A 14,997-nucleotide genomic window follows, 5' to 3' on the forward strand; every position below is an offset into this window, starting at 1 on the left:
GAAGAGAAAGAGATAAGGGTAGAAAATTCATTCCAAGGGATCACAGCAGAAAACTTCTCAAACCCAGAGGAAGATAGCAATATCCAAGTACAAGAAGGTTATAAAACACCAAGCAGATTTAACCCAAATAAGACTACCTCAAGGCATTTAATAATCAAACTCCCAAAGGTCAAAGATAAAGGATCCTAAAAGCAGCAAGAGGAGAGGAGAAAAAGAACATACAATGGAGCTCCAATACATCTGGCAGCAGAATTTTCAGTGGAAACCTTAAAGGCCAGGGGAGAGTGGCATGACATATTTACAGTGGTGGAGAAGAAAAACTTTTAACCTAGACTAGCACATCAAGTGAAAATATCCTTCAAACATGAAGAACAAATAAAAAAGACCTTCCCAGACAAACAGAAGCTGAGAGATTTCATCAATACCAGACCTGTCCCTTGAGAAATGGCGAAGGGAGTACTTCAATCCAAAAGAAAAGAATGTTAATGAGGATTAAGAGATTATCTGAAGGTAGCAAACTCACTGGTAATAGTAAGTATACAGGAAAACACAGTTGTTATAACATTGCAACTGTGGTATGTAAACTACTCCTATCTTAAGTAAAAAGGCTAAACAATGAACCTATCAAAAATAATAATTGCAACAGATTTTCAAGACATAGTACAATAAGATATAAGGAGAAGCCACAAAAAGTTAAAAAGTAGGGGGACAAAGTAAAGGTGTAGAGTATTAGTTTTCTCTCTGCTTGTTTATGCAAATAGTGTTAAGTTGTTATCAGCTTTTAAAAATGGATTATAAAATAGTGTTTCTCATGGACACAGAGAAGGGAATGATACACACCAAGGCCTGTTAGGGGTTGAGGGGTGAGGAGAGGGAACTTAAAGGACGGGTCAATAGGTGCAGCAAACCACCATGGCACACATATACCTATGTAACAAACCTGCACATTCTGCACATGTATCCCTTTTTTGTTTGTTTTGGGTTTTTTTTTAAGAAGAAATAAAGAAACATTTTTTAAATTTTTTTTAAAAGATAGTGTTTGTAAGCTTCATGGTACCTCAAACCAAGAAACACACAATGGATACACAAAAAATAAAAAGCAAGAAACTAAAGTATACCACCAGAGAATATCACCTTCACTACGAGGAAGACAGCAAGGAAAGAAGAAGAATGAGTAGTATACACACACACACACACACACACACACAAAAAAAAAAAAAAAAACAAATAACAAAATGGCAAGAGTAAGTCCTTACTTACCAATTATAACATTGACTCCAAATAGACTAAACTCTCTAATCAAAAGACAGAGTGGCTGAATAAAGGATAAAACAAGACCCAATAATCTGCTGCCTGCAAGAAACACATGTCACCCATAAGACACACATAACCTGAAAATAAAGGGATGAAAAAAGATATTCCATGCCAATGGAATTCAAAAAAAGCTGAAGTATTTATACATATATCAGACAAAATAGATTTTAAGAAAAAAATTATAAGATGAGACAAAGGAGGTCACTTTATAATGGTAAAGGGGTCAATTCATCAAGAAGTTATAACAATTAAAATTATATATGCACCCAACATGAGAGCACTCAGATATATAAGACAAATGTTGATAGACCTTAAGAGAGAGATAGACCCTAATATAATAGTAGCAGGAGACTTCAACACCACACTTTCAGCATTGGACAGAACTTTCAGACAGAAAATCAATACAGAAACATTTGACCTAATCTCCACTATAGACAAAATGAATCTAGTAGAAATTTATACAACATTTATCCAACTGTTGCAAAATACACTTTCTTTTCCTCAGCACATGGATCATTCTCAAGGATAGACCATATGTTAGGTCACAAAACAAGTCTGAAAACATAAAAAAAAAATTGAAATAATATCAAGGATCTTCTCTGCCCACAATGAAATAAAAACTACAAACCAATAAGAGGAATTTTTGAAGCTATATAAATACATGAAAATTAAACAATATGCTCCTCAATGACCAGTGAGTCAATTAAGAAATTAAGGTGGAAAGTGAAATTTTTTTTAAAACAAATGATAAAGGAAACACAACATGCCAAAACCTATGGGATACAGCAAAAGCAGTTCTAAAAAGGGAAGTTTACAGCTACAGGTGCCTACACCAAAAATAGGAAAAATTTTAAATAATCTAATGATGCAACTTATAGAACTAGAAAAGCAAGAGCAAACCAAATTCAAAATTAGTAGAAGAAAATAAATAATCAAGATCATAAATAAATGAATTTGAAATGAAGAAAACAATTAAAAAACCAATGAAACAAAAACTTGGGTGTTTTTTTTTTTTGAAAAGATAAACAAAATTGACCAGCTTTGAGCCTTTTAGCCAGACTAACCATAAAAAAGGGAAGATCAAAATAAATAAAATCAGAGATGAAAAAGGCAACAATACAACTGATACTGCAGAAATTCAAAGGAGCTACTTTGAGCAACTATATGCCAATAAATTGGAAAATCTGGAAGAAATGGAAAAATTCTTATACACACAGAATCTACAAAGATTGAACCAGGAAGAAATTCAAAACCTGAACAGACCTATAACAAGTCATGAGATCAAAGCCATAATAAAAAGTTTCCCAGTAAAGAAAAACCCAGAACTGATAGCTTCACCACTGAATTCTACCAAACTTGTAAAGAAGAACTAAGGCAATCCTACTCAAACTATTTTGAACAACAGAAGAGGAAGGAATACTTCAAAATTCATTTCTATGAGTCCAGTATTACTCTAATACCAAAACCAGAAAAAGACACATCAGGAAAGAAAACTATAGGCCAATATCTCTGATAAATATTGATGCAAAAAAACCTCAATAAAATACTAGCAAACTGAGTTCAATAATATATTAAAAGATCATCCATCATGACAAAGAGGGATTTATCCCAGGGATGCAAGGATGGTTCACAAATCAATCAATATGATATATCACATCAACAAACAAAGAACAATAACCATGTGATCATTTCAATTGATGATGCAAAAGCATTTGATAAAACTCAACATCCTTTCATGATGAAAATGCTCAAAAACTTGGATATAGAAGGAACAAACATCAACTTGATAAAAGTCATGTATGACAGATCCATAGCTAGTATCATACTGAATCAAAAAAAAAAAAAAAAAAAAGCTAAAAGCCTTTCCTCTAAGATCTGGAACTTTGCAAGGATGCCAACTTTTACCACTGTCATTCGACATATTACTGGAAGTCCTACCTAGAGCAGGCATACAAGGGAAAGGAATAAGGGCATCCAAACTGGAAGGAAGAAATCAAATTATCCTTGTTGCAGATGATACGACCTTATATTTGGAAAACATAAAGATTCCAGCAAAAAACTATTAGAACCGATAAACAAATGCTGTAAAGTTGCAGGATACAAAATCAACATACAGAAATCAGTAGCCATTGGCATTTCTATATGCCAACAGGGAACAATCTGAAAAAGACATAAAAAAATTTCATTTACAATTGTCACACATAAAATAAAATATCTAGGAATTAATCAAAGAAGTGAAAGATTTCTGCAATGATAACTATAAAACATTGATGAAAGAAGTTAAAGAAGACACAAAAAATGAAAAGATATTCTATGTTCATGGATTGAAAGAATCTATATTGGGGGGGCGGAGCAAGATGGCCGAATAGGAACAGCTCCAGTCTCCAACCCAGCGCGAGCGACACAGAAGACCGGTGATTTCTGCATTTTCAACTGAGGTACTGGGGTCATCTCTCTAGGGAGTGCCGGACAATCGGTGCTGGGCAGCTGCTGCAGCCTGACCAGCGTGAGCTGAAGCAGGCGAGGCATCGCCTCACCTGGAAGCGCAAGGGGAAGGGAATCCCTTTTCCTAGCCAGGGGAACTGAGACACACAACACCTGGAAAATCGGGTAACTCCCACCCCAATACTGCGCTTTAAGGAAACAGGCACACCAGGAGAATATATCCCACACTGGCCGGGAGGGTCCCACCCACGGAGCCTCCCTCATGCTAACACAGCCGTCTGCGGCGATCTATCCGCAAGGCAGCAGCGAGGCTGGGGGAGGGGCGCCGCCATTGCTGAGGCTTAAGTAGGTAAACAAAGCCGCTGGGAAGCTCGAACTGGGTGGAGCTCACAGCAGCTCAAGGAAGCCTGCCTGTCTCTGTAGACTCTACCTCTGCGGACAGCGCACAGCTGCAGTCCTTAGGGGAAAGAGCGGGGCGGTGCAGACGCGAACGACTCTGTCTGACAGCTTTGGGAGAGCCGTGGATCTCCTAACGCGGAGGTGAGATCTGAGAACGGACAGACTGCCTGCTCAGGTGGGTCCCTGACCCCTGAGTAGCCTAGCTGGGAGACATCCCCCACTAGGGGCAGTCTGACACCCCACACCTCACAGGGTGGAGTCACCCCTGAGAGGAACTTCCAAAGAAAGAATCAGACAGGTACACTCGCTGTTCAGCAATATTCTATCTTCGGCAACCTCTGCTGCTGATACCCAGGCAAACAGGGTCTGGAGTGGACCTCAAGCAATCTCAACAGACCAACAGACAGTCCTTCTGACTGTCAGACGGAAAACTATCAAACAGGAAGGACACCTATACCAAAACCCCATCAGTACGTCACCATCATCAAAGACCAGAGACAGATAAAACCACAAAGATGGGGAAGAAGCAGGGCAGAAAAGCTGGAAATTCAAAAAATAAGAGCGCATCTCCCCCTGCAAAGGAGCGCAGCCCATCGCCAGCAACGGATCAAAGCTGGTCAGAGAATGACTTTGACGAGATGAGAGAAGAAGGCTTCAGTCCATCAAACCTCTCAGAGCTAAAGGAGGAATTACGTACCCAGCGCAAAGAAACTAAAAATTGAAAAAAAAGTGGAAGAATTGACAGCTAGACTAATTAATGCAGAGAAGATCATAAACGAAATGACAGAGATGAAAACCATGACACGAGAAATACGTGACAAATGCACAAGCTTCAGTAACCGACTCGATCAACTGGAAGAAAGAGTATCAGCGATTGAGGATCAAATGAATGAAATGAAGCGAGAAGAGAAACCAAAAGAAAAAAGAAGAAAAAGAAATGAACAAAGCCTGCAAGAAGTATGGGATTATGTAAAAAGACCAAATCTACGTCTGATTGGGGTGCCTGAAAGTGAGGGGGAAAATGGAACCAAGTTGGAAAACACTCTTCAGGATATCATCCAGGAGAACTTCCCCAACCTAGTAGGGCAGGCCAACATTCAAATTCAGGAAATACAGAGAACGCCACAAAGATACTCCTCCAGAAGAGCAACTCCAAGACACATAATTGCCAGATTCACCAAAGTTGAAATGAAGGAAAAAATCTTAAGGGCAGCCAGAGAGAAAGGTCGGGTTACCCACAAAGGGAAGCCCATCAGAACAGCAGACTCTCGGCAGAAACTCTACAAGCCAGAAGAGAGTGGGGGCCAATATTCAACGTTCTTAAAGAAAAGAATTTTCAACCCAGAATTTCATATCCAGCCAAACTAAGCTTCATCAGTGAAGGAGAAATAAAATCCTTTACAGATAAGCAAATGCTTAGAGATTTTGTCACCACCAGGCCTGCCTTACAAGAGACCCTGAAGGAAGCCCTAAACATGGAAAGGAACAACCGGTACCAGCCATTGCAAAAACATGCCAAAATGTAAAGACCATCGAGGCTAGGAAGAAACTGCATCAACTAACGAGCAAAATAACCAGTTAATATCATAATGACAGGATCAAGTTCACACATAACAATATTACCTTAAATGTCAATGGACTAAATGCTCCAATTAAAAGACACAGACTGGCAAACTGGATAAAGAGTCAAGACCCATCAGTCTGCTGTATTCAGGAGACCCATCTCACATGCAGAGACATACATAGGCTCAAAATAAAGGGATGGAGGAAGATCTACCAAGCAAATGGAGAACAAAAAAAAGCAGGGGTTGCAATCCTAGTCTCTGATAAAACAGACTTTAAACCATCAAAGATCAAAAGAGACAAAGAAGGCCATTACATAATGGTAAAGGGATCAATTCAACAGGAAGAGCTAACTCTCCTAAATATATATGCACCCAATACAGGAGCACCCAGATTCATAAAGCAAGTCCTTAGAGACCTACAAAGAGACTTAGACTCCCATACAATAATATGGGAGACTTCAACACTCCACTGTCAACATTAGACAGATCAACGAGACAGAAAGTTAACAAGGATATCCAGGAATTGAACTCATCTCTGCACCAAGCGGACCTAATAGACATCTATAGAACTCTCCACCCCAAATCAACAGAATATACATTCTTCTCAGCACCACATCGCACTTATTCCAAAATTGACCACATAATTGGAAGTAAAGCACTCCTCAGCAAATGTAAAAGAACAGAAATTATAACAAACTGTCTCTCAGACCACAGTGCAATCAAACTAGAACTCAGGACTAAGAAACTCAATCAAAACCGCTCAACTACATGGAAACTGAACAACCTGCTCCTGAATGACTACTGGGTACATAACGAAATGAAAGCAGAAATAAAGATGTTCTTTGAAACCAATGAGAACAAAGATACAACATACCAGAATCTCTGGGACACATTTAAAGCAGTGTGTAGAGGGAAATTTATAGCACTAAATGCCCACAAGAGAAAGCAGGAGAGATCTAAAATGGACACTCTAACATCACAATTAAAAGAACTAGAGAGGCAAGAGCAAACACATTCAAAAGCTAGCAGAAGGCAAGAAATAACTAAGATCAGAGCAGAACTGAAGGAGATAGAGACACAAAAAACCCTCCAAAAAATCAATGAATCCAGGAGTTTTTTTGAAAAGATAACAAAATTGAAGACCGCTAGCAAGACTAATAAAGAAGAAAAGAGAGAGGAATCAAATAGACGCAATAAAAAATGATAAAGGGGATATCACCACCGACCCCACAGAAATACAAACAACCATCAGAGAATACTATAAATGCCTCTACGCAAATCAACTAGAAAATCTAGAAGAAATGGATAATTCCTGGACACTTACACTCTCCCAAGACTAAACCAGGAAGAAGTTGAATCCTGAATAGACCAATAGCAGGCTCTGAAATTGAGGCAACAATTAATAGCCTACCCACCAAAAAAAGTCCAGGACCAGATGGATTCACAGCTGAATTCTACCAGAGGTACAAGGAGGAGCTGGTACCATTCCTTCTGAAACTATTCAATCAATAGAAAAAGAGGGAATCCTCCCTAACCATTTTTATGAGGCCAACATCATCCTGATACCAAAGCCTGGCAGAGACACAACAAAAAAGAGAATTTTAGACCAATATCCCTGATGAACATCGATGCAAAAATCCTCAATAAAATACTGGCAAACCGGATTCAGCAGCACATCAAAAAGCTTATCCACCATGATCAAGTGGGCTTCATCCCTGGGATGCAAGGCTGGTTCAACATTCGCAAATCAATAAACGTAATCCAGCATATAAACAGAACCAAAGACAAGAACCACATGATTATCTCAATAGATGCAGAAAAGGCGTTTGACAAAATTCAACAGCCCTTTATGCTAAAAACGCTCAATAAATTTGGTATTGATGGAACGTAACCCAAAATAATAAGAGCTATTTATGACAAACCCACAGCTAATATCATACTGAATGGGCAAAAACTGGAAAAATTCCCTTTGAAAACTGGCACAAGACAGGGATGCCCTCTCTCACCACTCCTATTCAACATAGTGTTGGAAGTTCTGGCTAGGGCAATCAGGCAAGAGAAAGAAATCAAGGGTATCCAGTTAGGAAAAGAAGAAGTCAAATTGTCCCTGTTTGCAGATGACATGATTGTATATTTAGAAAACCCATTGTCTCAGCCCAAAATCTCCTTAAGCTGATAAGCAACTTCAGCAAAGTCTCAGGATACAAATTAATGTGCAAAAATCACAAGCATTCTTATACACCAGTAACAGACAAGCAGAGAGCCAAATCAGGAATGAACTTCCATTCACAATTGCTTCAAAGAGAATAAAATACCTAGGAATCCAGCTTACAAGGGATGTAAAGGACCTCTTCAAGGAGAACTACAAACCACTGCTCAGTGAAATCAAAGAGGACACAAACAAATGGAAGAACATACCATGCTCATGGATAGGAAGAATCAATATCGTGAAAATGGCCATACTGCCCAAGGTAATTTATAGATTCAATGCCATCCCCATCAAGCTACCAATGACTTTCTTCACAGAATTGGAAAAAACGGCTTTAAAGTTCATATGGAACCAAAAAGAGCCCGCATTGCCAAGACAATCCTAAGTCAAAAGGACAAAGCTGGAGCGTCACGCTACCTGACTTCAAACTATACTACAAGGCTACAGTAACCAAAACAGCATGGTACTGGTACCACAACAGAGATATAGACCAATGGAACAGAACAGAGTCCTCAGAAATAATACCACACATCTACAGCCATCTGATCTTTGACAAACCTGAGAGAAACAAGAAATGGGGAAAGGATTCCCTATTTAATAAATGGTGCTGGGAAAATTGGCTAGCCATAAGTAGAAAGCTGAAACTGGATCCTTTCCTTACCCTTATACGAAAATTAATTCAAGATGGATTAGAGACTTAAATGTTAGACCTAATACCATAAAAACCCTAGAAGAAAATCTAGGGTACCATTCAGGACATAGGCATGGGCAAGGACTTCATGTCTAAAACACAAAAGCAACGGCAGCAAAAGCAAAATTGACACATGGATCTAATTAAACTAAAGAGCTTTGCACAGCTAAAGAAACTACCATCAGAGTGAACAGGCAACCTACAGAATGGGAAAATTTTTGCAACTACTCATCTGACAAAGGGCTAATATCCAGAATCTACAAAGAACTCAAACAAATATACAAGAAAAAAACAAACAACCCCATCAAAAAGTGGGCAAGGATATGAACAGACATTCTCAAAAGAAGACATCCATACAGCCAACAGACACATGAAAAAATGCTCATCATCACTCGCCATCAGAGAAATGCAAATCAAAACCACAATGAGATACCATCTCACACCAGTTAGAATGGCAATCATTAAAAGTCAGGAAACAACAGGTGTTGGAGAGGATGTGGAGAAATAGGAACACTTTTACACTGTTGGTGGGATTGTAAACTAGTTCAACCATTATGGAAAACAGTATGGCGATTCCTCAAGGATCTAGAACTAGATGTACCATATGACCCAGCCATCCCACTACTGGGTATATACCCAAAGGATTATAAATACTCTACTACAAAGACACATGCACACGTATGTTTATTGCGGCACTATTCACAATAGCAAAGACTTGGAATCAACCAAATGTCCATCTGTGACAGACTGGATTAGAAAATGTGGCACATATACACCATGGAATACTATGCAGCCATCAAAAAGGATGAGTTTGCGTCCTTTGTAGGGACATGGATGCAGCTGGAAACCATCATTCTTAGCAAACTATCACAAGAAGAGAAACCAAACACCGCATGTTCTCACTCATAGGTGGGAACTGAACAATGAGATCACTTGGACTCGGGAAGGGGAACATCACACACTGGGGCCTATCATGGGAGGGGGAGGAGGGAGGGATTGCATTGGGGAGTTTACATGATATAACGTCATGCACATGTACCCTAGAACTTAAAGTATAATAAAAAAAAAAAAAAAAAAGAATCTATAAATTGTAAATGTCCGTATGTACCCAAAGCAATCTACAGATTCCATGCGATTTATGCCAAATACCAAGTCATTCTTCATAGAAATAGAAAAAACTATCCTAGAATTTATTGAAACCACAAAATATCCAGAATAGCCAAAGCTATCCCGACCAAAAAGAACAAAACTGGAGGATTCACATTACCTGATTTCAAGTTTTACTACAGAGCTATAGTCACCAAAACAGCATGCTCCTGGCATAAAAACAGACATATAAAACAATGGAACAGAAGAGAGAATCCAGAAATAAATCTACACACCTACAGTGAACTCATTTTTAACAAAGATGCCAAGAACATACACTAGGGAAAAGACAGTCTTTTCAATAAATTGTGTTGGGAAAACTGGATATCCATATGCAGAAGAATGAAACTAGACCCCTTATCTCTAAACATCCACAAAAGTGAAGTTGAATGGATTGAAGACCTAAATCTAAGACTTCAAAATACAATTACTACATGAAAACAACATGCGGGAAACACCACAAGATATTGGTCTGGGCAAAAAATTTCTTGAGTAATACCCTACAAGCACAGGCAACCAAAGCAAAAAGGGACAAATGTGATCACATCAAGTTAAAAAGCTTCCACACAGCAAGGGATACAATCAATAAAGTGAAGAGACAAGCCACAGAATGGCAGAAACTATTTTCAAACTATTCATCTGACAAGGGATTCATAATCAGAATATATAAGCAGCTCAAACAACTCTATAGGAAAAAATCTAACAATCTGATTTTAAAATGGGCAAAAGATTTGAACAGACATTTCTCAAAACAAAAACACAAATGGCAAACAGGCATATCAAAAGGTGCTCAGCATCATTGATCATCAGAGAAATGCCAGTCAAAACTACAGTGAGATATCATCTTATCTCAGTTAAAATGGCTTACATTCATTTTAGTAACAGGCAATAACCAATGCTGGCAAGGATATGAAGAAAAGGGATTCCTCATACACTGTTGGTGAAAATGTAAGCTAGTACAACCACTACAGAGAACAGTTTGGAGGTTCCTCAGAAAACTAAAAATTGAGCTACCATATAATCCAGTAATCCCACTGCTGAGTATATACCCAAAGAAGGGAAATCAGTGTGTGGAAGAGATTCTGCACTTCCATGTTTGTTGCAGCACTGTTCACAATAACCCGGATTTGGAAGCAACCTAAGTGTCCATCAGCAAATGAATGGATAAAGAAAATGCATTTCTTATACACAATGAAGTACTCTTCAGCCATAAAGAAGAATGAAATCCTGCCATTTGCAACAACATGGATGGAACTGGAAGTCATTATGTTAAGTCAAATAAGTCAGTCACAGAAAGGACATTTATTCAAGAAACCTAAAAATCAAAACAATTGAACTCATGGACATAGAGAGTAGAAAGATGGTTACCAGTGGCCGGAAAGGGTAGTGCATAGGAAGTGGTGGGGAGGTGGGGATGGTTAATGGGTGCAAAAACAAAATAGTTAGAAAAAATAAATAAGACCTAGTATTTGATAGCACAACAGGGTTACTATAGTCAATAGTAATTTAATCATACATTTTAAAACAACTAAAATATTATAATTTTATTTTTTGTAACACAGGATAAATGCTTTTGGTGGTGGACACTCCATTTTCCATGATGTGACTGTTTCATATTGCATGCCTGTGTCAAAACATCTTATGTATCCCATAAATATACACACTTCTATGTACCCACAAAAATGAAAATGAAAATTTGTTTTTAAATGCTAAAAAGTTACTTAATAAAGTCCAGCAGCAATCTCTAGTAAAGTATCTAAATAACATGGCAAGGAATAAAACTACTTAAATATAACAAATACTATCAAAAACCCCAACAAATTATTATATCAAACAATCATACCCTAAAACCAATATAATTAAAATCAATAACTGAGGCATCAAGTTTTTCTTGTTTATTTGACTATTGTCTTGGATACTCTAGCAACTGTAATAAAGTTAAATAACTAATAACTGGCATAAACATTAAAAAGAAGAAAAAAATGAGTATAGGACCATTACTGGAAAAACTAAATGTACTCTACAGAAAGAAGTAGATTTAATGAGTTGCCAGAATAATACATAAATAAGAAATATTAAGTGCTGTTCTTTATCCTATAATAAGAACCTAGAAAAAACAGTGGGAAAAAATTTTTCATTCACAATAATGAAAAATCTTATAAAATTGAAATAAAGTGAAAGAACTTATATGAAGAAAATGATAACATTTACAGAAGAATTTGAAACAGTCCTGAGTAATATTGTAGAACTATTAGTAAAACAAAAAATAATCTCTGAAATCAATGCAATTCAATTAGAATCCCAACAATATTTTCCTCATATACTTGGGTAAAACGATCTTACAATTAATTGAAGATTAAATGCAATATAGCCAAAACTTATGAAAAATACGTGGGTTGAACCTTGCTTCGTCAATAGAGCATACTGTAAATTAACTGTAATCAAATCATATGCAAGTAGATCATTAGAACACAATGGAGAAAGCTGAAATAGAATCCAGTATATATGGCCATTTAACATGGCAAGGTTGATATTTTAATCCTTTAAGAAGGGACGGATTATCTATAAATTTTACTGGCATAACCAGCTATCCATATAAAAGAAAATAAATGTAATCCCCTCACGTAAAGCAAACAAAAACATTAATAAGCTTCAAAAGGATTAAAGGCTTAAATGTGAACAAATAAAATTTATGTAAGAATATAGGAGTCTACCTATAAAATTGTTGACCAGAGAACATAATCAGCTTCGGAACCTAAACTAGAAACTCAGGAGTTTTAAAAGAAAAAAATGTAAACGTATCAGACCACATAAAATGTAATATTATGAAAAAATAGTGATACCAGATATATATATAGTTTACATATATAGTGGAAAAGATGTTTTCATAGGTATCTAGTGAAAATATGAATTAATATTTTCTGGAAATTATTTTTGATATATATATTCAATCTAGAAATCTCAATTTTAGAAAATAAAAACACCATTCCCAGGAAAGATGGCTGAATACAAACAGTTTTGGTCTGCAGCTCCCAGCGAGACCAATGCAGAAGGTGGGTGATTTCTGCATTTTCAACTGAGGTACCTGGTTCATCTCATTGGGACTGGTTGGACAGTGGGTGGAGCCCACCAAGGGAGAGCAGAAGCAGGGTGGGGCTTTGCCTCACCCAGAAAGTGCAAGGACTTGGGGAACTCCCTCCCCTTGCCACGGGAGCCATGAGAGACCATGCCGTGAGGAACAGTGGACTCTGGCCCAGATACTATGCTTTTCCCATGGTCTTCACAACCTGCAGACCACAAGATTCCCTCGGGTGCCTACACCACCAGAGCCCTGGGTTTCAAGCACAAAACTGGGTGGCCATTTGGGCAGACACTGAGCTAGCTGCAGGAGGTTTTTTGTTTTTACCCCATTTGGCACCTAGAATGCCAGCGAGACAGAACTGTTCACTCTCCTGGAAAAGGGGCTGAAGCCAGGGAGCCAAGTTGTCTTGCTCAGTGGATCCCATCCCATGGATCCCAACAAGCTAAGATCCACTGGCTTGAAATTCTCACTGCCAGCACAGCAGTCTGAAATTGACCTGAGTTGCTCAAGCTTGGTTGGGGGAGGGGCGTCTAACATTGCTGAGGCTTGAATAGGCAATTTTCCCTCACAGTGTAAACAAAGCCACCAGGAAGTTCAAACTGGGAGCAGGACCCACTGCAGCATAACAAAGCCACTGTAGAGAGACTGCCTCTCTATATTCCTCCTCTCTGAGCAGGGCATCTCTGAAAGAAAGGCAGCAGCCCCAATCAGGGGCTTATAGATAAAACTCCCATTTCCCTGGGACAGAGCACCTGGGGGAAGAGGCAACTATGGCTGCAGCTTCAACAGACTTAAATGTTCCTGCCTGCCAGCTCTGAAGAGAGCAGATCTCCCAGCATAGTGCTTGTGCTCTGCTAAGGGACAGACTGCCTCCTCAAGTGGGTTCCCAACCCCCATGCCTCCTGACTGGGAGACAACTCCCTGCAGGGATTGACAGACACCTCACACAGGAGAGCTCTGGCTGGCATCTGGCAGGTGTCCCTCTGGGAGATGAAGCTTCCAGAGGAAGAAACAGGCAGCAATCTTTGCTGTTCTGTAGCCTCCGCTGGTAATATCCAGGCAAACAGGGTCTGGAGTGGACACCTAGCAAACTCCATCAGACCTGCAGCAAGGGGCATGACTGTTAGAAGGAAAACTAACAAACAGAAAGCAATAGTATCAACATCAACAAAAAGGACACCCACACAAAAACCCCATCTGAGGGTCACCAAGATCAAAGACCAAAGGTAGAAAAATCCACAAAGATGAGGAAAACCCAGCGCAAAAAGGCTAAAAATTCCAAAAACCAGAATGCCTCTTCTCCTCCAAAGGATCACAACTCCTTGTCAACAAAAAAAAAAAACTTGATGGAGAATGAGTTTGACGAACTGACAGAAGTAGCCTTCAGAAGGTGGACAATAAGCTCCTCCAACCTAAAGGGGCATGTCTAACCCAGTGCAAGGAAACTAAGAACTTGATATAAGATTACAGGAACTGCCAACTAGAATAACCACTTTAGAGAAGAACATAAATGACCTGATGGAGCAGCAAAACACAGCATGAGAACTTCGTGGCGCATACACAAGTATCAACAGCCGAATCAATCAAGCAGAAGAAGGGATATCAGAGATTGAAGATCAACTTAATGAAATAAAGCTAGAAAACAAGATTAGAGAAAAAAGAATGTGAAAAGGAACCAACAAAGCCTCCAAGAAATATGGGACTATGTGACAAGACCAAAGCTACATTTGATTGGCGTACCTGTAGGTGATGGGAAAAATTGAACGAACTTGAAAAACACACTTCAGGATATTATCCAGGAGAACTTCCCCAACTTAGCAAAACAGGCCAATATTCAAACTCAGGAAATAGAACATCACTAAGATACTCCTCGAAAGAGCAACCCCAAGACACATAATCATCAGATTCACCAAGGTTGAAATGAAGGAAAATTGTTAAGGGCAGCCAGAGAGAAAGCTCAGGTTATCCACAAAGGGAAGCCCATCAGACTAACAGTGGATCTCTCTGCAGAAACCCTACAAGCCAGAAGAGAGTGGGGGCCAATATTCAACATTCTTAAATAAAAGAATTTTCAACCAGAATTTCATATCCAGCCAAACTAAACTTCATAAGTGAAGGAGAAATAAAATCCTTTACAGACAAGCAA

General features: G+C 38.6%; 1 long non-coding RNA gene across 1 annotated transcript; it reads right to left on the bottom strand.

Annotated features, from left to right (window-relative positions):
* Nucleotides 1-816: 816 nt before the first annotated feature.
* LOC117078232 lies at nucleotides 817-14,226 on the bottom strand. The gene is made up of 3 exons (XR_004434951.1): nucleotides 14,216-14,226; nucleotides 10,805-10,806; nucleotides 817-963 (listed from the first exon to the last, which is right to left on the bottom strand). It is a non-coding gene; the product is annotated as an uncharacterized LOC117078232 (long non-coding RNA).
* Nucleotides 14,227-14,997: the final 771 nt, after the last annotated feature.

Source organism: Trachypithecus francoisi, unplaced genomic scaffold (assembly GCF_009764315.1).
Source record: "Trachypithecus francoisi isolate TF-2019V2 unplaced genomic scaffold, Tfra_2.0 Lachesis_group6, whole genome shotgun sequence".
NCBI lineage: Eukaryota > Metazoa > Chordata > Mammalia > Primates > Cercopithecidae > Trachypithecus > Trachypithecus francoisi.